The following is a 23,583-nucleotide window of genomic DNA, read 5'->3' on the forward strand; positions in this document are numbered from 1 at the left end:
TTGCAGAGGTTATCCTTGGATTTTTTTTTATTTTTTGAAGTTCTTTACAAAGCTGAAGAGAGTATGGTAATATGGACATATATGTAGAGAGAAAGGGAGACACATAGGGTGTAGAAATGGAGGATGAAGGCTATGGAGGTGTGAGAGATGTGGCAATGGTGAAGAGGGTGAATTAGGACATGGGAGTTGCAGGTTTGGGAGTGGGAAGGAGAGGGAGGAGTGTGTGTGAAAGAGGAAAATGATAAAGTGGAAGAGGGAGTGTGGCTGCATAGCATGGGCAAACTGGGGTCCACCAATAAAATCATAGCTCACAGCTCGTAGCTCAAAAAACTATGAAAAAATTTGAGGTGAAAGTTCAACTTGCGAGCTACAACTTTTGTTTGTATCACCTTTTCAAATTCGGGGAGCATGTGATCTTTAAAAATTCAGCAAAACCGACTGTTTTTTCCACTGCACAAAGTCCTTGTGAGGTCCTTCTTTGGATGATTCTTTTGAACACCTCCAAGAGTGAGCTCCCCATGGTGCATGCATGCATGCCACATACCCTTGACCTTATTTGGTACGTCTATAATTGAAGATATTGTTGAGATCATGATATAAGTGAATAGTACAACTAAGAAAATCAAATATTGAGGGGTCTAAAAAATATATACATGTCAAATATAAATAATATAGGTGGAAAAAATATAAAGGGGTCAAAATAAATCTCTCTCATTATAAGTCTACCATAAAAAGATGAATATTTTTGGTGGTCTAATTTATGAGAGTAATAGAAAATAGATGTAGGAAGGAAAAATGAAAATAGTGAAAAAATATACACATAAATAAACTTTTTTTTTTGGATTTTTGTTGGGATGGAGTTACACCAAAAATAAGAGAAGCTTGCATGAAATTATTTTTATATGGAATAAAGAGTATGCAAAATGGTAAGAAAAAATATAGTAATGGTGAGTCAATGTACATAGCATAAATAACACACCATAGGTAGAAATATTTAAATAAATACCAAAATAATTATGAAAAATCCTTTTATTTAGGCCCTATATACAATGAAATATTTACGTATAAATGGGCCATAATATACTTATATTTTTTATATTTTTTTATATTTTTTTGGCTCAACTAGCCCAGTGACTAGCTAAATAAGGGTTTTTAAGAAGATAAGGGAAAAGTCCCCTAACTCACACACGCATATGTACAGTGAAATGGTAGGGATAACCAAAATGTTTGAGTGATTTGATAGGGTGAGGTAGCTTACTATGGCAATTATGGAAAGCCGAAAAACGGCTATCAGTAGTTTCCAAATTACACTATTTTATGTAATTTTCCAACCAAAGATATTTTCTTTTTCCTCCCCTCTGAAGCGGTTACTTTGGTTTTTCAACCGGTTCAAGGCTAAGCTAAGACACGCTTTCTCCAAACACTGACAGGACATGCGCATGTATGGTGCTGAGCATACATAGGTATGGTTCTCAACATGCGCAAGGGAACATGCACATTGATGGTAGGGAAAATGCGAAGGGGTGCGTTATTGTGCAAGCTCCAGCCAATACTCACATGAAAGGTTGTAAGTAATAAAAACCTATGGCATTGATCCCCAGAAACAAGACAAAACAATTCTAGGGATTTTGTAAAAGCGCCACTCCGTGGTCAATGACCAAGAAAAACAGTCGGCGGTGATGTGTTGCATCAAAAAAATCAAGTGATACATGTGTGCATATGGTAATGTGTAATGGTCAAACCACGTGTGAAAGAAAGTGTCCCATATATGGCATGACCCACCACATTCGAGCCCATGGGGTGGTGGCTGCTCCAAATTATAAGGATGCTCAAATGAAGTCATGGGCAAGTTTGTTGGTCTTGCGTCTCCAGTTGAACTGAGAACCTCTGTAACATTTTTAGCCCCGGGGGATTCACCATGGAAAACTTATCGCACCACGTAAGTGCAAGGGAGGGGTTTTTTTTTATAAGTTACATAAGCATATAAGTTAGGGGAAGGCCCCCAATAATTTATCTCCCAAGCTTTAAAGAAAGAGAGGGGGGTATCATATTTATGGGGGGGGGGGGGGACTAACCCGGGTAACCCGGGTCGATTACTTGTAATGATTGGTCACCGGTGTGCACCGAACTTGGATGAATTTTGGGAAAGTTTTTTATCAAGTCACACATCAAATTTTGTATCAATCCAATCATAGATAAGTGATGATTTGGAGCAAGTCAAAGGTTGATTTACACCAGCTTTGGATGGGTCAGAATTGGATGAGTAGCTAGAGTGCATACTGATTGGGCACATAAATTGAAAGTCAAACTAAGACACATTGAGGGTACATCTAGTTATCAATAGAAGTGGTTCCTTAGTACATTGCCAATCACTATGCTACACACTCTTGGACTAGTTTTACTCAGTTAATTAATCATGTGAGACCTCCATTTTATATGTAAGATAGGGATATGATAATTTTCTTCATTGATTGTCGTATAAGCATAGAAAGGGGGGTCATCTTTCCTAATATGAGTCGTATATAGGGGTTTTACCAAAGTTGTTTGCTCGCAGGTGGCGTCCCATTTTGTATATAGAGTGAATCCCCCGGGATTTTTAGCCCTCTTTGTACATTTCTAGCAATGAACTCTAAGGCTCTTGGTGTTTTTGGCCACCCTCGGTTGTTTGATGTTGGTCACTTTGACTTTGCAGCTCATCACTTGGTATAATAACGTACTTGTCACATAAATCCTCTACATGTAGATATGGAGGTCAAGAACTAAAGTCAAATTCACTATTTGAACAAATTGTGCATACAACAACTTTACAAACCAAAATGGGAAATCCCCATCATGCATGGTCTGACCCATGACATTCACATGGATGCACTTAGCATACTCAATGATTTGTGGCACATTGCATTGTGCGAGCTTCAAGTGGTCTTTCTTGATGGCATCATTTGAGACACCGTGCTAGATGCTCTTCACCATATCTTTGCTCACTACTTTATTCAGTCATATATATTGTAGACCGTGATGATGCCCACCCATGGCACCACTTCTTTGGTTATGTTCTATGGGTGGAAATGATTGTGGATGATTTCTACATGGGTAAAGGCCATGGTCTGCACCAAAGCATGGAAAATGGAGGGAGCATGATAGATTAGGGACTTTATCCAAGCCTCTGCTTGAGGAGGTAACTATTTCGGCTTGTATGTGTTGTAGGAGCTTGAATGCAGGGTGCTCAATGTGCTTTTTGGAGGGGGAAATATCTTCATAAGTTCCCCAAGGCTTCCTCTAATGAAGAAGGGGAAGAATAGCACCAACATTTCCTTTGATATTGTGTGTTGATTGGCACACACTCTGCTCGTATGGGTAAAGCCGATTGCAGCCTCTTATGAAAATGATTTTAATTGATACCTTCAGCTACCAAGGTATTGCTTTGGACTATAAGATGCCCCTTCAAGAAACCATGATACACCTTCAATGAGGCACTTGTGCAAAACACCATATGCTCCACAATCCAACTTCCTTTTTTTTATTATAGCCTCAGTAAGCACTCCACTTGCCATAGTGCACATGTTGTTATACTTGTTGGGATGTAGGTGACATCCCTTGGATATCTCAAACGTGCTTGGTGTTCTCCTAGGTTTGCGGTGGAGGGCCTACCTAGATCCTTACGAGATTTCTTGATCAACATTGTTTGGGTGTGTACTTCCTCCGTTTTGATATCTCTTTCTTTGACTCCCATTTTGTGTGGAAGTGCTCCAGCTACTTAATGTTAGTGTGTATAGGTTTGTCATTCCCTAGTCAACCTCACAACTAGGCATATTGCCCACAAAGTGTTTGATGGCAGCTCCATCAACACCATCATGAATAGCCTTCATTGTGCAAAGCACCTCACCTACTATTTGGTCAAAATGGTTCATTCCTGACATAGTCTCATCTATTTTACTAAGTGATAGATTGTTTATGACTACTACAAGATTTCTACAAATATATTTCTTGATTTTGGGGGAAAAAGTGAGTGACACTGATAATATGCAAATTGTAATTTAGAAACACAAACTATGTAGAAAAACATAAACATTCTAAAATAGAACAAGATCCTGCAATAAAAATGTAAACAATAAGGTGACACGATATATTCTAATGACAAACTAGTCAACTAAATAAGCATCTATCAATGTACAAGCATTGATCACACCTATAAAGCACAACATGCTGTTAGGAAATAAGACGTAGCTAAATAGATAATTGAGTAGATTACTTAATGGAGAAAGACAGATTTACATACACGAGATTATAGAGTAGAGAGAGAGAGAGTACACACGATATACGTGGTTCACCCAATGTGGGCTACGTCCACGGGAAAGCAGCCACTCAATGGCTTTAGTACTTCAAAACAAGAAGTAATTTACAAAGGGATTATACCCTTAATGGAGCTCCCGCCTTGCTTCACTCTCACCACCTCACACTCACCTTGTTGCATCAACTTCACACTATGAAATGTGTGTAGAAATGGCCTCCTTTTATAAGCCAAAAGGGCTGCCCTCTCTTATGAGAGACAGCCATGTGTAGCCGCCCTTGTGGGAATAAGTCCAAATCGGACCCTCCAATCCGCCCATGTGTGGCCGCCCTTGAGAAGACAAGTCCGCTTTTGAATTCGGCCACCGGCCATTGAATTCGGCCACCGGCCACCGGCCATTGACTTCCGACCACCGGCCACCGGCCATTGACTTCTGACCACCGGCCATCGGCCATTGACTACAGGCCACCGGCCAACCGACCGGTTGTTTTCCGACCACTTTCCGGCCGCCGTCCGGCCATAATATTCCGGCGAAAAAGAATATTCCAGCGAAAAAAAGTCTCGGGGGCCTCCGCCCCCGAGGCCTTTAAAGTTGCCCCTGATTCTTGTCCGTGAAAATTTTGGTTTCCGGTGAGTGATTTTCCTTCACGCACGATGGCTTCTCCTCATAATGGGGGCCTTACAAATGTGCACTTTTACCACTGAAAATTACAAGGGTAAATCGGGCTCCATACTTAACACATGCAACATGCCAACAAACTTAACTAAATCAAGTTTACCTCATAGTTTATCAATGGCAAAAAGTCGAGAGTCAAGATAGACATTTCTGCTTTTGTGCAAGAGTTGGGGAGCACGTGCGTTGCGGTACAAAGGCCCGGTAATGCTTATCCTTGCGTGGGTGTGCTCATCCAGGGCACTCACTTTCCAATGGTGGCTTCAGTATACCACGGCTTCAAAGGCAATCCCGTAGTTGGACAAGAATACACAGCCGTTCTACAAGGGCCAGCAAAAGAGGTGAGTGCCTTTTCCTATGTATAGAGTCTAGACATATGCTTTTTCTTTGTGTGTATACCTATGTGTATAGAAGACATAGGAATCAGGATGCCTTTTTATTTGTCAAGGTCTCTCATATTACATTAATAAAATAACGTCTCTCATCTTTAATCTAAATTGTTGAGTAGAGATTAGGAATCCTATGCCTCCATTGTTGCCATCTCAGATCCTCCTGAAGAGTAGCTACAGAAGTTGTTGGGCAAAAAGCATCCTTGGTTTCCTTACATAAATTCTCTGCAGTCTTCTCGAGATCTTGATGAAGGATAGCAAGATGTAGAGGAGGGCCACCATGTACCACTCAGTTTGTGTTACACCATTAAAACCACAAAATACACTCTCTTCATATATTCCATAGTGGGATATGAAAACTTTTGCAATTCCCTAGCAGTAGATCCACTACATCCACACTTTTTGAAAAGCTCAGAAGACAACATTTTTGGACAATGGCTAGTGTTTTTTTTATGTCCTTACAATTGTAAAAAAGGTGGGGAGTAGTCTCTAAGGAGTACCTGCATGTCAAGCATTTACCATCACTTGCTCCAATTTTTAAGGCTTTTTTACCAATCTAGATACCCTAATGTATGATTAACCATAATAATGTACTATGCTTAGCTACTATGGGACAAGCCCCAAGGCATTTGAACCTGTAAGACCATTGTTTGCTGGTCCACTGCTCCTTCCATTTGAAATTTAGTCTTTTCTTCAACCGATGGCTATGTTGATTGAAATTTTTTGCTTTTTTAATAAAATTTGGTTATGTCCAAAAAATCACTGATTGAAAGCAAAGGCAACAAGGGAAAAAAAACTTGGAAATTGAACATTTGCAAAAAAATTGCACTCAATTTTCCAACCTTTCTTAGTATAATTTGACCAAAAAGGACTTGTGTAAGTTTGGCAAAAATATTTTTCTCTGGAACAATGTTTGTGTGTATTGTGTACTTTGTCTGTGTGTATTTACTTTTTCCTTAAATTTGTATAGAGCATACGCCTCAAGGTTTCGACGTTCAATAATGCTCTCAATTTCATACTTTTCAAGGTCTTAACCAATATCCGTCATAAGAAAACCCCCGCAATTGATTTTGACCCAATTTGCATGATCGCAGATAAGCCATACCTCCTCTTTGGGTACTCTAGTTGTAGCAAGGTTGACACCACGGGGACATGGCTCCTCACTTGGAGGCTCTCCCTTGGCATCTTCGCCTCTGCATTGACGCCACAGTACGTTGTGATGGGCTCAAGCGGTTGCATCCCTAGCGATTTCAATGGCCCAGCTTTCTCACCCATTATAGGGATATTGATGGGCCTGAATGTGTCTGTGTCTAATATCCATGCATCTGTGAGTGACTGTAATGCGGCTAGGATGCGGACGAGTGTCGAGTGCAATATTATACCAATGTGTCTTCTTTGCTCCGTGGACAGACGTGATTCCTTTTTGTAGAGAGGACGCAGTGCCGAGTATGTCTGTGCACCGGCAATAATAACGAGTCCGGCACATGTGGATGAGAAAGTGCAATGGGCTATGCGTGTTCCTAGACCTCCGAATGTGATTTTTTGTGAAGCAACAGGAGGGGTCAAGGAACCACAACAAATTTAGAGACTTGCTACGTGGGTGGAGCAGCTCTCCTATAGGAAAGACCCATATGATTATTAAAAGTGTAGGAGCCACACAACTTACCTTGAAACATGCATAAGTACAAGAGCTGCAATACACAGTGAGAAAAGGGAAAGCTATAACATTCTGGCTATTGATAGATGTGCGCAATTGCTACAAACCAACCACAGTTCACAACATCGATATCTTAAGACGTTCAAGAAGTCTCAAATTAAGCATTGATACACTGCTCTTCTTTGCTTAATATATGTTTGATTAACAAACTATTACATTCAAGTAGTCTTGGGTGGAGACAATCAAATACCCAACATGTACTGAAACAAACCAATACAAGGGAAGTAAAATGTCAAGCCGTACACAAAGGCCCCCACATCCCAAAAGCCACAACATGAAAGTGCTTGCATCTTTGCATAAGTTGTGTGGATCCTACACTTTTAATAATCATATGGGTCACTCCTATGGGAGAGCTGCTCCACCCATGTAGCAAGTCTCTGAATTTGTTGCGGTTCCTTGACCCCTCTAGTTACTTCACATAAAAGCACATTCGGAGGTCTAGGAACATGCATAGCCCGCTGCACTTTCTCATCCACATGTGCCGGACTCGTTACTATTGCCAATGCATAGACATACTCTGCACTACGTCCTCCCTACAAAAAGGAATCGCATCCAGCCACGATGCAAAGAAGCCACATCAGTATAATATTGCACTCGGCACTCTTCCGCATCGCAGTCACTCACAGATGCATGGATATTGGACACAGATACATTCAGGCCCAGCAATCTCTTTGTAATGGGTGAGAAAGTTAGGCCATCGGAATCGGCAAGGACGCAATCGCCTGAGCCCATCACGATGTATTGCAGCGTCAATGCAGAGGCAAAGATGCCAAAGGAGAGGCTCCATGTGAGGAGCCACGTCCCCGTGGCATCGACCTCGTTGCAGCTACAGTACCCAAAGAGGAGGTATCGCTTACCGGCAGTCATACAAATCGGGTCAAAATCAATTGCGGGTGTTTTCCTTTGACGGATATTGGTTAAGACCTCGAAAAGTATGAAATCGAGAGCAGCATTGAAGGTCAAAACCTTTAGGCGTATGACACCTATACACATTTAAGGAAAAAGTAAATACACACAGACAAAGTACACAATACACACAAACCCTGCTCGTGATAGAAATATTTTTGCCAAACTTACACAAGTCCTTTTTGGTCAAATTATACTAAGAAAATTTGGAAAACTAAGTGCATTTTTTGCAAATTTTCATTTTTTCCTCCAATTTCCAAGTGTTTTTTCCCCTGTTGCCTTTGCTTTCAATCGGCCATTTTTTGGACAGAACCAGCATTTATTAAAAAAGCAAGAAAACTTACATCAAAATAGCTATTGGTTGAAGAAAAGCCTGAATTTCAAGTGGAAGCTACAGTGGACCAGCAAACAATGGTCTTACAGGTTCAAATGCCTTGGGGCTTATCCCATAGCAGCTAAGATAGTACATTACTATGGCTGATCATACATCAGGGTATCTGGACTGGTCAAAAAGCCTTAAAAATTGGAGCAAGTGATGATAAATGCTTGACATGCAGGTCCTACTTAGAGACTACTCCCCACCTCTTTTACATTTGTAAGGACAACAGAAAAACACTAGCCATTGTCCAAAAACATTGTCTTCTGAGCTTTTCAAAGAGTGTGGATGCAGTGGATCTACTGCTAGGGAATTGCAAAAGTTTTCATATCCCACTATGGAATATCTGGAGAGGCATTATTTTGTGGTTTTTATGGTGTAACAGAAACTCAGTGATACATGGTGGCCCTCCTCTACATCCTGTTATCCTTCATCAAGATCTCAAGAAGACTGCAAAGGAATTTATGTAAGGAAACCAAAGATGCTTTTTGTCCCCAACAACTTTTGTAGCTACTATTCAGAAGGATCTGAGATGGAAACAATGGAGGCATAGGATTCCTAATCTCTACTGAGCAATTAGATTAAAGATGAGAGACATTACTTCCTTAATGTAATATGAGGGATATTATTTCCTTAATGTAAAACGACAAATAAAAAGGCCTCCTGATTCCTACATTTTCTATACACATAGGTATACACACATAGAAAAAGCATAGGTCTAGACTCTATACATAGGAAAAGGCACTCACCTCTTCTGTTGGCCCTTGTAGAACGGCTGTGTATTCTTTTCCAACCATGGCATCACCTACGAAGCCATGGTATACTGAAGCCACCATTGAAAAGTGAGTGCCCTGGATGAGCACGCCTACACAAGGATAAGCATGGCCAGGCCTCTGCACCGCAACGCACTTGCTTCCCAACTCTGGCACAACAACAGAAAGGTCCATCTCAACTCTCGACTCTCGACTCTCGCCTATAGGCCTGGACGTGTGTGTAATAGTGCCCGATCACAAGAAAATTTTGGGCCTTCCCACTTCTGTTTCACACGAGGGACTTCAAAATCCCAAGATATTTCCACTTGGAAATAAAAACCCCCACAAGGCGATTTGGCTTGGATGACACTTCCTAATGGGATTTTAAATTGCTATGTGGAAAATCATGTCTATTCTGGGAAAAGAAGTCCCTAGTGGGAAAAAGAAGTCCTATGAAGAAAAAATCACTTTATATGGGAAACTTACTCCCATAAGGAAAAATCTAAGGTAGCACTTTATATGGGAAATTTACTAAGGTAACGTGGAAAACTTATGCCTTATGAAGGAAAACCATGTATGTCTGGACTCCCATGAGGCAAAATCTGACAAGTATTTTTTATCAAAAACTATTTTTCTTAATTAAGGACTTTAATTTACTCCCAATTTCAACATGTCCAATTAATAGGAGGCCAACAATTTCTTTCTATTAGAATGGGAGTTCTTAATGGATCCCAAGTTGGGGCCGAATTGACTTTTCCATCAAGGTCCGGGGTCGCAGGGTAGCAACTCCCGACCAGGGCCTAAAATTGATACCTGTTTTGCCTGTCAAGGGCCATTTTGCCTATCAAAAAAGGTTCTAGAAAAATTCACCTGTCAAATGACAAGTGCAACTAGAGAATTTTTCTGTCGCACGACAAGCAGCAAAAATTTATGGCTGTCAAATGACGAGTCTTGATTTGTGAATCATCTGTCATTTTTTCCAGTATATATGAAGGATACATAATAGTAGATATAGATAATACAATACATATGTGCTATGACTCATGAGTCAATGGTCGTGACTCTGGTCCGCTTTCCGACTTCAAAGAGACATTGAGCATGGCAACTTGCAAGTGGCCATTGGCCAGGGCGCAAATTTGATGTGGCTCAAAATCTTAAGGCCGGACACTCCAAAGGCTAAGCCTTGCAACTTAAAAGTTGCGTGTAAAACCTGCGTGTAGCCTATTGTCGAATGCCCTGTTAAAAACCAAAGCGCGAAAAAACGTCCCTATCGCTTTGAAGACCTGCGAGTTGCAAGCTGCAGCAACCGAACGGAGAGCAAGGCCACTGGCGCGCGAAGGGATTCAAGGAAGCAGGTTGCGCTGCTGGCTGCTTTGGTGCATTGCCGTTGGCTACACTGCTAGTCTGCTTGGGAACAAGGATGCGTGCTGACTCTGAGTAGAGCTGGATGAGCAGGCTTATTTCCACATTGCGGCCAGAGTCAGCAAGAAGGTATGTGAGAGCCTTGAGGCTTGGTTCTTGTGGAGTCTAAAGAGAATGCACAGTGCACTGTTGATTCATTTTGTCTAGTATTTGAAATGCTACAGAGTTGAACCTGGGTCCTGCTACGAGTTGATTCGCTGAACCTAGGAGAGGGTATTTGCAGTCTTTAGAGCTTAAGAGCAATCTTGAAAACACTCTTCATCAACCCACCGCATACCCAAGTTGTAAGTGCTCGAACGAAGGAAGCTTTTGCTCAATGTTTTTTAATCATTATTCGTTATGCAATGTTCAAGGCTTTTGCTTGCACTATGCTTTTGAATCAGAAACAGTATGTGACTTGTAGTTTGCTATGTATGGTTAATTTTGCAGATTAGGTGAGTTATTCGTATCGCTAGAGTTAGAGAAATTGGAATGGAGCCTAGCAAGAGAGTAGGATCATCTTCTCTTTCTTCTGCAAAGAAGAAGAGAAAGTCTCAGCCTAAGCTAGATGCGTTTTTTATCAAACCTACAAGTAGTGTCCAAGGCGGCAATGCATTGATAAATGTGGAAAATGCATCAAATGTATCAAATATAGATCCATCTGTGGACAATATGAGTGGTATCGCAAAGCAAGGTCTTGGTAGTAAGGCAAATGGTGTTGATGTAGCTATGTCCGAGGGTGTTAAGATAACTAAGAGAAGGTGGCGGCAACAATGGAATCTTCTCCATCCTTGGGCTTACTTATGTAAGAACATGTTGAATGAGGAGATTATTAAATGCACTTTTTGTGAGGAATGTAAGAAGATCAATGTGTATACTTGCGAAGGTTCAAGTGCATTTATGATCTCAGCATTGCATGACCATTCTCTCACCAAGGATCATACTGATTCGGTGCGTTTATTAAATGCCAAGAAACGTATGGAGGATACGGGTAGAGGTCCTCTTGATGATGGTATGGACTCAATGGTTCATTTGGAGAAAATGCGTATTGTGACATGTATGAAGTTGGTTTACTTTTGTGCATGTGAGGATATTCCATTGCATAAATATCCCAGTCATTGCAAATTTCTTCGTGAGATGCATACGCCGAATATGCCTGCTTCTGAAGAGTATGGCTCGTATGTGAATCCAGTGTCTGGCAGAGAGATGATGCTTTCCATAAAGGATCATGTGAAGAAGGAAATTCTGGCAGAGATGTGTGCAAGTCCGTTTTACTCTGTGCTCATTGATGAGAGTACGGATCGTACTATGGAAAAGCACTTGATTGTCTATGTGACATATGTGGGTAACAAGGGAAGGGACGTGCTAGATGTTTCTATGTTGAATTGCTTCCCATGGAGAATGCAAATGCAAAGGGTTTCTATGATGCAATGATTCAATTTTTAAAAGATAATGAATTAGATGTAAACAAGCTCATTGCTATTGCAACCGATGCTGCATCGGTGATGACTGGTCATAAGACGGGTCTCATTGCGCGCTTTCAAGAAGATATGCCTCGTATCATGGGTGTACACTGCATTGCACACAGACACGCTTTGGCAGCAAAGGATGGGTTTGTGTCTCATCCTCATGTATACGCCTTTGTTGACAAAGTTGCAAATAAAGTGTATTCATGGTTGGGAAAGTCTGGGAAGAGACATGAAGAATTGTGGAAGATCATGAGTGAGTATGATATTCAGGATGTGAAAGCGTTACAAATTCACTCAGTGCGATGGCTTTCAAGAGGCAAAGTCATGGAAAGACTTGTCAAAATCATGCCTGATGTTCTTGCACAATGGAAACTTCGTGAAAAGAAGTGGTATGGGTATGCTACTATCTTTCAAGTACAATTTATGATTCATCTTTCTGCCAATGTGCTTGTAGAGCTTAACAAGCTTAATGTAGAGTTCCAAAGGCAAGAGATGGATGTGACCACTGTTGGTGCTTTGATTGATTTGACATTTGAAAAGCTCACTAGAAGATATCTTACTAATGATGCTAATAACTTCGGTGTTGGATCAAATTATTTGTCAACTTTTTTAGCAATGGCAAAAGAGGGCAAATTGGTTTATGCAGATGCAAGTGGGAAGTCTCATAGCCATGTATTGAAGTTTAAGCCTATTTCCAAAGATAAGAATGGAAAAAAGGCAACAGAAACAGGTGAGTGTGACGAAGAAGATGTTAAGAACCAAGATGTTGAGAATGAAGATGGAGAGAACTTGGACTTGAATGCATCGCCCAAAGAAAGTGCAAAAGAGACTGGATCTCTTGAAGAATGTATTTTTATGGCAAAGTTATATGTGAAAAATATTTTGGATGCTCTGAATCGACGATTTGAGGATCTCCCAGTGTTTAATGCATTCAAAATATTTAGTCCATCATCCTATCCATCAAATGAGATTGATAGAGAGAAGAGAACACAAGAATGGTTGGAAAGATTACTTAATCGGCTTAATGTGGATAGTAGTATTGTTGACATCCGGAGATGTATGAGTGAGAGAGAAGATTTTGTTGGAATGCTATATCGAGTTGCGGGAAACAAGAGTATGCATGATGCATGGGAGGTTTGTAGTGCAAATAAGACTTGGTGGGACTTATTTCCTACACTAATGAGGTTATGGCAAGTAATTCTAGTCATTCCAGCAAGCACTGCTGCATGTGAACGTGGCTTCTCGCGTCAAAATTTCATAAAAAATGCTTCAAGATCTGCCTTAGGATTGGATACTTTGGATGCTTTGATCCTATTGTCTATTGATGCGCGTGGAAGCTCACTGATTGACTGGAATGATGTTTTTGAGATTTGGGTGAATGCAAAGAAGAGGAGAGCCATGCCATTAGCATAATTGAAAAATTGCATAGATTTTGGGATTTATTGCAATTCAGCATTTCTTGTTTTGACACTACCATCTATCTACGGACTAGCCCGTTTCGAACCTTTGCGTTTTTGGAAGTTTGAATGGTAATGCTACACTTTTGTATTGTGCACAACATTGCTCAAATGGATAATGGATTTGAATGGGATCTTATCGTCAATATTTTTTTGTTTCTTGTCTTTGCTAAAATTTGTCTGTCAAATGACTAGAATGTTTTTGCTTAAAGCCTGTCACATGAAAGGCATTGCCAAGAAATTTCTCGTCCAAAAAAAGTTGGGGGGTACCTATCAATTTTAGGCACTGCTCCCGACTGTTAATCTACACGACCTTCTGAGCCGACATCATCACCACTAGTCGTTGGATGTTCAACAAGTCAACAGAGGGAATATCGCAATCCATGCACAGTCTACAGAAGAATCAAACTTCTCCAAATCAACGATTGGAATATTCGGATCACCCGTCACGTCAGCACACAGAATATGGTGCAAGCATGAAATTGGGACACGTCAGCATACGGAACCTAGACTCTAGACGTAGTCAGCATACAAAATCTGGACTCTGGACTATACGTCTGACCACTGCCTACCAAGCCTGCACGAAACCGGCTGGGAGGGTTGGCCCCCCTCCCCCAGACCCTTGACGGCCGGGAAAGGACCAAGGACCCTGCAATCCAACTCCCGCGCATGGCTCCCGGCATCCGCCGTTCACCATGCAATCGTTGGATAACTGGGAAAGGACCCCCTTCTACACCGGAACATTAATAGGTTTTCTGATGGAGCCGCATTTTACATTTTACTTGGTTGATGCTACTAGGCATAGGATAATAGAATTAAAATAAGGAGACCCACGATTTTTTACAATCTCAAACTACACCTCACTATTCCTTTGTACATGGGTCTAACTTGGTTTCCATTAATTAATTTGAACGCAAGATTCTTTTTTAGAATCAAGAGTTCAAAGGGAAAACTCTCATGCCTCGTCAGCAAACCCTCCCCCCCAAAACGCGCTGATGGAGTCCTCAATCCCCCGCCTGCTCTCCTCGACGGTATCTTCCTCCTGCTCGCCCATTGCACTTGCTTTCTGTGCATGACAAGGTAACTCCACCCTCCTTGCTCGCCAGGAAGAGCCTCGTCCTCCTTACTGGCTGACGACCCTGTGCAACAAATAATATTCTGCCCATCCGCCCCTGCGAAGCACCACTCCTCATCAACAAGATGCATGTGTGCGCACACATGTCCATCTCCTCGTAGTACCTACGCAGCTACAATACAAGACCTTGACTCTGTCCTGCTGCTGGTCCTCATGAATATGGAGCCAATCTCTCTCTCCTCTTGTGCTTTCAACCGAAGGATTTGCACTGAAAACAAAGTGGCTTCCAAAATTAAATCGAGCTACTCTGTGTGTGTGTGTCTGTGCCCTATGCTGCTCACGAGCCTCGTCATCAGATCTCTCTCTCTCTCTCTCTCTCTCTCTCTCTCTCTCTCGCTCGGTAAAGCACAGTTGCAAGGCACGCTCGCTTGTGTCTACGGGTCGATGCACAGGAAGAAAAAAAATTGTTTCTCTCTCCTCCTACTCTCCTTTTCCCCTTAAACTTTTCGGATGATGTTAGGCACGCAATGAAAAAAAAAAATGAAATTCTATTTTCCAACAAAAAGTGTTAAGTCTTATCATGTATCTTCACTTGACAGTCTCTACATTTCCATGGCATCTCCCAAACGGGAAAAAAAAATAGCTTTGTGCACTGCCATAAGGGAACTCCCAAACAAAGGAAAATGAAACCTCCTCTCACATGGAAATCTAGACATAATAAAAAATAACAAAACATAAATATATATGAAAAATAAAACCGCTTTTAATCAAAAGTTAATCTCTCACCAAATAACAAGTAAACACACCTGACTTCCACCTGTGGTAAGCTGAGGTTGTACGTAAATTTTCCACAACCTAATTTCAATGAGTGCAACACATCCTTTCATTCCAATGCTAGGATTGAGTGTCATATAAAAAGGCGGGTTTGGAATTTGAACGCGCAACATATGTATGAGGCGACTTCAATCGAAGCTCAAGTAGCCAACCTAGCGAGCAGCCGAATCGCCTCGCAGCTTTCCCGTTGCTCAAACATGTTCTCTGCAAACTTCAATGCCTGACGACAACGCTTTTGATTCAGTTTCGAAACAGATCTTGACAGATACTACCGTTTTTCCGATTTTGTTCAATTGGGTACCCCCTACTTCGAACTTGTCACAATAGTAGTGATTGACACCACCACGCAAGAGTCTTCTAACAAATCTCCTATGCAAATGAAGAAGCATTTACTACGCCTCATGCATCATTCTCTTTAAGGCACTTGGTTGCCTTGCACACAACCTTGGATGACATATCACACACGATTTCATATTCTCATAATCACGAGGTTTTTTGGTGCGATTATAAGTGATACTAGTATAAAACGGCACCGCCTTCGGCGGCGGCATGGCCCCTCTTACCCTCAAGTTCTTCACCCTTGACAAATTTCACAAAAGAAGATCAAGAAAATTTCTCTCTCTCTCTCTCTCTCTCTCTCTCTCTCTCTCTCTCTCTCTCTCTCTCTCTCTCGGCATACAGCCTGTCAGGTGCACTTTCTATTTGCAGCTCTCTCTCTCTCTCTCTCTCTCTCTCTCTCTCTCTCTCTCTCTCTCTCTCTGCATACAGCCTGTCAGGTGCACTTTCTATTTGCGGCTCTCTCTCTCTCTCTCTCTCTCTCTCTCTCTCTCTCTCTCTCTCGGCATACAGCCTGTCAGGTGCACTTTCTATTTGCGGCTCTCTCTCTCTCTCTCTCTCTCTCTCTCTCTCTCTCTCTCTCTCTCTCCCCATACAGCTTGTTAGGTGCTCTGTCTATTTTCAGCTCTCTCTCTCTCTCTCTCTCTCTCTCTCTCTCTCTCTCTCTCTCTCTCTCTGTTTCTCTCTCTCTCTCTCTCATAACAGGTCTTGAGTTCAACTCTCCTCGTCGGATAGATCTTTAAGATCTCTTGGGATAATTTCCTACGACGTTAAAATTATCTTCTTCTTCTTCTCTTTTTTTTTTTTTTGGATTCTCTCTCTCTCTCTCTCTCTCTCTCTCTCTCTCTCTCTCTCTCTCACTCACACACACACACACACACACACACACACACACACACACACACCCGATCACGTCAATCAACTTCAAAATATGAAGCGATCTCGCGTGCGTCTTCCCTAGATTTGTGAGTGGATTTGTTGCCGCTTGGCGCTTAGTGAGAACAAAATAGATGAAGCTGACAAGTACTTGCCGGCTTGGTTCTTACATGTGTGTGTGTGCATGCAAGCATGCGTGCCTGCATTCAAAGTATGTGTCATCATTGTTCAACAACTTCAGGTAGCTCACCGTAGCTGAGAGCAGTGTTCGAAAAAAATGTGTCTCAACTTATATTGTGCCGTTTTCAATTTCAATATGACGGTTAAGGGCAAGGAAAAAAGGAGAAACCCCGCCCTAAAAAAGAGAAAAATACTGTGAAACCCCGAAAAATAAACCTAATATTTTAAAATTTCCTCCGACAGTGTTCCGAAAGAGAGAGCAAGAGGCCGCCTATTGATGATGTTGATGATAATGTAGCTCGTGCTCTCTCTCTCTCTCTCTCTCTCTCTCTCTCTCTCTCTCTCTCTCTCTCTCTCTCTCTCTCTCTCTCTGTAGCTCTCAAGTCTCGCTCCTCTTCCTCTCTCTTTCTCTATCCCCCGCAGTGTCCCTCTCTCTCTCTCTCTCTCTCTCTCTCTCAAACGCACCCGACCACATCAATCAACTTCAAAATTTGAGCTAAGAGCAATGTTCGGAAAAAATGTGTCTATCGTGCCGTTTTCTATCTGTATCTCGCTCTCTCTCTCTCTCTCTCTCTCTCTCTCTCTCTCTCTCTCTCTCTCTCTCTCTCTCTCTCTCTCTCTCTCTCTCTCTTTCAGTCGTTTTTTGACCTAGTAGACAGCAGTTCACTCTTTTGACCATAACTCGCTCATCCGAACTCCGATTTAGGTGATCTATAGCCTCAATCGAAGAGCACAAAGCCCTCTGCGCATTGATGTAAAGACAGAATTTTTCTGTGTAATGAAAGGCTTTGCTGTAACAACATCTCAGAACTAAAAAAACTGTCAAAACTTTGCGTTTTTGTTGCCGACTTGAAGGCAATGTCAGACAAAACTCGCAAGGGTGGAAAAGCCACACTCGCCATGGAGAATGATGCAAAATCTCCAAGGAATTTGGATGCTAATCCAACCACATCGTCTACAACAACGAAAGCAATGATCATGGCTTACTTGATCTCGTTACAAGAAACCGTCAACAAGCAAGGTGAAGAGTTGCGCGCACTTGCAATGGAGAATGGTACTTTAAGAGTTCTCGTTGTGGAGAATGAGCACCTCAAGAAGGTTCTTGAAATGCAAACAACACGCTTGATGCATCTTGAGAATGAAGTTCAAGAATGTAAACGCTCTCTTGTTGACATGAATGTAGTGAAAGAGCGCTTGAGCAAAGTTGAGAGTGATCATGTATTGAAAGAGGAAACGATAGATACAATACGTCATGATGTATGTGAGACGAGAAATGCATCCAAATCATGGGTTGATATATGTAAGGATAATGTGGTTTCTACATCTCCTATCACGCAAGCCGTTGTCCAAGCAAAGAATGTAGAGAATGTGGACACTCAAGAATTGCAAGAACGACAAAAACGCTCAAAGAACATCGTCATTCGTGGAATCAAGGAGGAAAGCATGGAAACACCCCAATCTCTTGCGGTTGCTATTGAAGAGTTTTTTGCTACACACTTTGGCATGTCAGGAATCATGGCTTATGGTGCACATCGAGTTGGAAAACAAGGAGTCCCTCGCTCGGGAGAAAGACCTATTGTATGTACCATGGCTGATGAGGTAAAGAGAAAGATCGTCCTTGACAATGGTTGGATCTACCTCAAAGGAACGGGTTGTAATGTATATGAGGATCGCACACTTATGCAACAAAATGTACGTCGCAAAGCATACGAGGAAAGAAGCAAGAAGGTTAAGGTATCATCTCAAGAAGAAAAGGCACTTGAGGAGGATGCAAGTCCACCCAACAAATAGGGACACATGATCTATGAGACCAACTCACGCTTGCGAATAAGCTTTTGGAATTGTAACGGGTATCCATGGAATGCGGGAATTGGCATTGATGAGCTTACCAATGACTCCGATGTGATACTTCTTGTCGAAACATGGGAGCATGATGCGCAACGAATTCTTGGATTTGACAAATACGATGTGCATTCTTTGATGTGGGCCAAAAATGCAAAGCAACGAAGAGGCCAAGGAGGCGTAGCATGTATGACCAAAAAGGGTTTGAAAGATGTTTCCATTGTCAAAGAAGATAAGTATAAACGCTACTTATGGCTGAAAATCAGCCCACCAAATGGTCAAGTTATGTTTGTGGCCGGCTGCTACATTCCTCACTATGACTCCAACTTTTATGCTCGCTTGAATATGGATAGAGATCAGCCCTTTGTTGAACTAGAGGAAGACATTGCTCATTACAAGGATCAAGGTGAAGTCATTGTTTTTGGAGACATGAATGCTCGCACAAATATGTTACAACACGACACACAACAAGTCGACATGCCGCATGTCTCAAGAAGAGTGGATGACTCATACATGTATAATCGAAGTTCTAATGATGCAAAAGAAGTGGATCACTATGGAAAGTCACTTCTACATATGTGCAATAGTACCGGAATGCTCATTGCAAATGGTGTATCTCTATGGCAAGGCACCAATGACTTTACACGTAGAAAGCATAATGGTGCTAGCGTGATTGACTATATGTTGTTCTCAGAAGCCACTCTAGAATGCATACAAAGCTTTACACTTGGTGAATGGAATCCGGAATCGGATCATAGGATGTTATGTATTGACCTCAAGTGTGGTAAACGGCCCGAGCATGTAGCCTTCAATCATGATGTGAATCATTTGTACCTACATCTAGACTTCAAACGAGCACTTATATATGCTGATATGGTGGACCAAATGTTAAGCATGATAGAGCATCAAGAGAGCCCAACATTAGAATGCAAGTGGAAAGTTTTCAAAGAAGTAATTTTCTCTTGTGCGAAGGAATGCTTTTCGGTGAAACATATGTCTTGCAAAAGGTCTAAGAAGGGTAGCACCAAGAAGAAATGGTTTGACATGGAATGTAGTCAAGCCCGAAAACACTTGCTAAGATTGGATGCAATCAAAGACAAGGAAGTTTACTTGGAATGTTCACACACATACAAAGCACTTGTTCAAAAGAAGAGGAGAAGGTGGGAAGTCGAAAAACAACTTCTTTTAGCACAAGAGAAAGCACATGCATGTGGCAAGTTTTGGCAAAATCTAAAAGGCAAGCGCGTTGAGAGCTTTGGTGACTTGACTCTTGAGGATATGTATATGGATTGTAAGAACCTCTATGAGCAACCCAATGTTGATAAGATGGAGGGTTGTAGCTCCCTTCCATTTATGTCTCCCTTCTTTACCATTGAAGATGTATGCCGCGCGCTTGAGAAACTTGCTACTCGCAAGGCAGGTGACCTTCAAGGTGTCAAGGCTGAAATGATTAAATGGACAAGCAAGAAAACACAATATTGGATATGCGATATGTTTAACCTTGCACTTCAGTATGACATGCCTCATGATTGGAGTGCAAATTGGATCAAACCTTTGCACAAAGGAGGAGATGTAAACAATGTGAACAACTATCGCACTATAATGGTTGGTTCTTTGATGGCAAAGTTATTTGGATGTATCATGGAGATGAAGATAAGTGAATGGACTGAAAAGAATGGCAAACGTACGCTTGGCCAAGCAGGTTTTCGAAAGCATCATAGCACTATTGATCACCTTGTCACTCTTCGAGTTCTTATGGAAGCGTCTCGATTGAAAGTAAAAAAGTTGTATTGTTGCTTTGTGGATTTCAAGAAAGCTTTTGACATAGTACCGTGAGGAAATCTTTGGAGACGTATGCAAAGCCTTCAAGTGCCGAGAGAATTTATGCATGCAGCCTTTCGCATCTATCAAAAAGTGATATGTCGATTACGTATGGGAGATGGAATTTCAGAATTTTTTGCAAGCACTATTGGTGTCAAACAAGGATGCCCACTTTCCCCAACCCTCTTTGGGCTACTCATTGATGAATTGGAATACATGGTTCTTGATTTTATGCAGCAAGAAGGCATAGAAGAGGTTAAGATTGGAAATGCGGTGATCATGCTTTTGCTTTATGCCGATGATGTAGTGCTCTTGGCACATACCTTAGAAGATGCACAAAAGCTTATGAGTGTCTTGGAACGCTTTTGCCTACATAGCGGGCTGATTGTGAATGGATCCAAAACCAAGGTTATCCTTGTAAAGACCCTCAATGACGAAAATCCATGCATTGTATACAACAATGAGAAACTTGAAGTGGTAGATCACTTCAAGTACCTTGGCCTTGAGGTTCCATCCAATCATAAATGGAAGGATTGTGCAATGCGTCGCTTGGAAGCCGAAAAGAGGGCTTATTATGCATTTGAGAACATGTGTAATGCAGGAGAGATCAAGTGTTGGGCTCTCAAAAAGTACCTCTTTGACACATTGGTGACACCGGTGCTTCTTTATGGAGTGGAGGTGTGGGGTGGAAGCATCGGGAAGTCTACTTGGAAAGAGTTTGAGAATGTCCAAAAGCGTTTTCTCACCAACTTTCTCCAAGTCAAGACACAAACACCCTACATGCTCTTACTTCTTGAGTCCGGATCGCTTCCCATTGAGGTCTTGGGCATGGAAAGGGTTGTGGAGTACATGCGTAAGACACAACGTAGCCCTCTGCATCGACTTCCTAGAATCGCATATGAAGCAAGTCAAAAGGTTCAAAAGACATGCAAGAGCAAAATACTAAGTTCGGGTGGATGCTTGATATCAAGAAATGGTTTGGAAGATGGGATGCATGTCACTTGGTCAAGGATGCGTCGATCGACTCCCAAGTTAATGAGGCCTTCTTACAACGCCAATGTATCATGGCTTGGGAGAAATCCGGAGGTTCTCGCTTCAGCCATTACACCACACACGTTGCCCCAAACTACAAATCTCTCTTCTTCTCGGAACGAGGTAACCGAACCCATTCCTACATCCTTGAGCCCATCCCATTGAGTGCGATCCGCACCATTGCCTCCATTCGTCTTAGCTCCCATTCTCTACGCTGCGAGACAGGACGTTGGGACACTGGCGAGGAGTGTCATCGACTTTGCACCTTATGCCCTCATCAAGTGCGAGAGAGTGAGTACCACACACTACTTGAGTGCTTAGCTTTTGACCACATTAGGTCCTCTTTTCCCCATATATTCAGCCATGAGCTCTCCCTACATACCTTCCTCTCCTAACCACGATGTGGACTCTCTATTGCGACGCTCATTTCAGCCATTTTTGAGCATCGAGAGTCACTTATGAACTCCACTCACACCACGTGACATGTTCATTTGGTCCCATAGGTCATATTTGACCTCCCAGGACGATAATAGAACTATCTATCTATCTATCTATCTATCTCTTCGGAACTCAACTCCATTGAAGGTGGTTCTGCAGCACGTGGGCACTATGCTTACATTTTCTCAGTGTTCGGGAAAAATGTGTCTCAACTTAATATTGTGCCGTTTTGAATTTCAAAAATGCCGGTTGAGGGCAAGGGAAAAGGAGAAACCCCCTCCAGAAAAAGAGAAAAATAGTATGAAATCCCCAAAAATTAACCTAAACTTTAAAAATTTCTTCACGACCCTTCCAATTAATTAAGATCCGGGTTTGAGTGCTTAGCATGTAATTGATCACAAATTACCTCGCAAGAAAGGGCAAATAATGAAGCAATTTACCTCTACTACTGGGTCCATGTCTTTTAATTAATTGGAATCTCGATAGATCCCGTCCCAACTACTGGCTCTACTTTGTCGAAAGTTTTTCTCTCCCCAAAACCCATTAAACTCATGCAAGCGCTGTGGCGCTGCGTCCGTCTCTGCTTGTGTGCCGTCTCCCTCTGCCTTGCTTCTGTCGGCCACCGCCTGGACATAAGCTCTGCTTTCCTCATCCTTTCCTCTTCACATCCAATTTTATGGTTGCTAACTGCGTGCAACTGCCATTGGGTATACCTTCCATCGCTCACAAGCTTGCTGCCCCCATGTCTGTCAAAGCTCGGTACCAAGCATCTCAGCAATGACGACGCACACACATCAACTGTTTCATGTGCCTCGCCTACCAACGCGCACTCAACCCCTTTCTGAATTGCCTCCATCCTTGGACCTCAACCACCAGAACCGCCACGGAGTTGCTTGCACGCGCTGCACTTGCGATGCTCCACCCTTGCAAAGTGCGGTGATCCCGACATCAAAAGAACTTCACTGCTCGTCCATCTGCTCGCTTCTCCCTTCGTACCAGTAGGGTCCCCGTGTCCTCATGTCCTGATCCTCACACTTGCTGCCTCAGCTAGCTCATCGGCTGTGCACCACCACCTCCCCTTTTCATTCACCCAACATCACAACTCAACCGCCTGCACTGCGAGCTGAGACATGAGCACCTTGCGTTTGCTACATCCCTGCACGCCCCCAATGCTTCTCTGTCATGTGGCATTTTTCGCACTCCTGTCCTACTCAGTATGTTCGTGAAGTTTTTTGCACCAAGCTGCACGCACACGCGCACACACACACACACACACACACACACACACACACACAGATTGTGGTCGCAGCTGAAGAAGCAATCTCAGCCAACCTTTCATCTGTCACATAGTTCGGCTGAGGCCATCGCTATGCACACATTATGAAAGAAAGTCTCTCTCTCTCTCTCTCTCTCTCTCTCTCTCTCTCTCTCTCTCTCTCTCTCTCTCTCTCTCTCTCTCTCTCTCTCTCTCTCTCTCTCTCTCTCTCTCTCTCTCTCTCTCTCTCATCTTGACCTGTTCCATGATACAGGTAAAAGAATCAAGCCTCTCTATGCGCTCGTACTCCTACTGACACATGGACGCTCTCTCTCTCTCTCTCTCTCTCTCTCTCTCTCTCTCTCTCTCTCTCTCTCTCTCTCTCTCTCTCTCTCTCTCTCTCTCTCTCCACTTTTATTTCCTCAAACCTCTCCAAGGATATGGGTACAACCACGTGTCGACTCCT

The 23,583-nt window shown here is 42.3% G+C and overlaps 1 pseudogene; it reads left to right on the top strand.

Moving 5' to 3' along the window:
• The first annotated feature begins 10,994 nt into the window (after positions 1-10,994).
• LOC147462514 (uncharacterized) lies at positions 10,995-13,384 on the top strand (annotated as a pseudogene).
• Positions 13,385-23,583: the final 10,199 nt, after the last annotated feature.

Source organism: Adiantum capillus-veneris, chromosome 2 (genome assembly GCF_014529385.1).
Source record: "Adiantum capillus-veneris isolate H3 chromosome 2, ASM1452938v2, whole genome shotgun sequence".
Taxonomy (NCBI): domain Eukaryota; kingdom Viridiplantae; phylum Streptophyta; class Polypodiopsida; order Polypodiales; family Pteridaceae; genus Adiantum; species Adiantum capillus-veneris.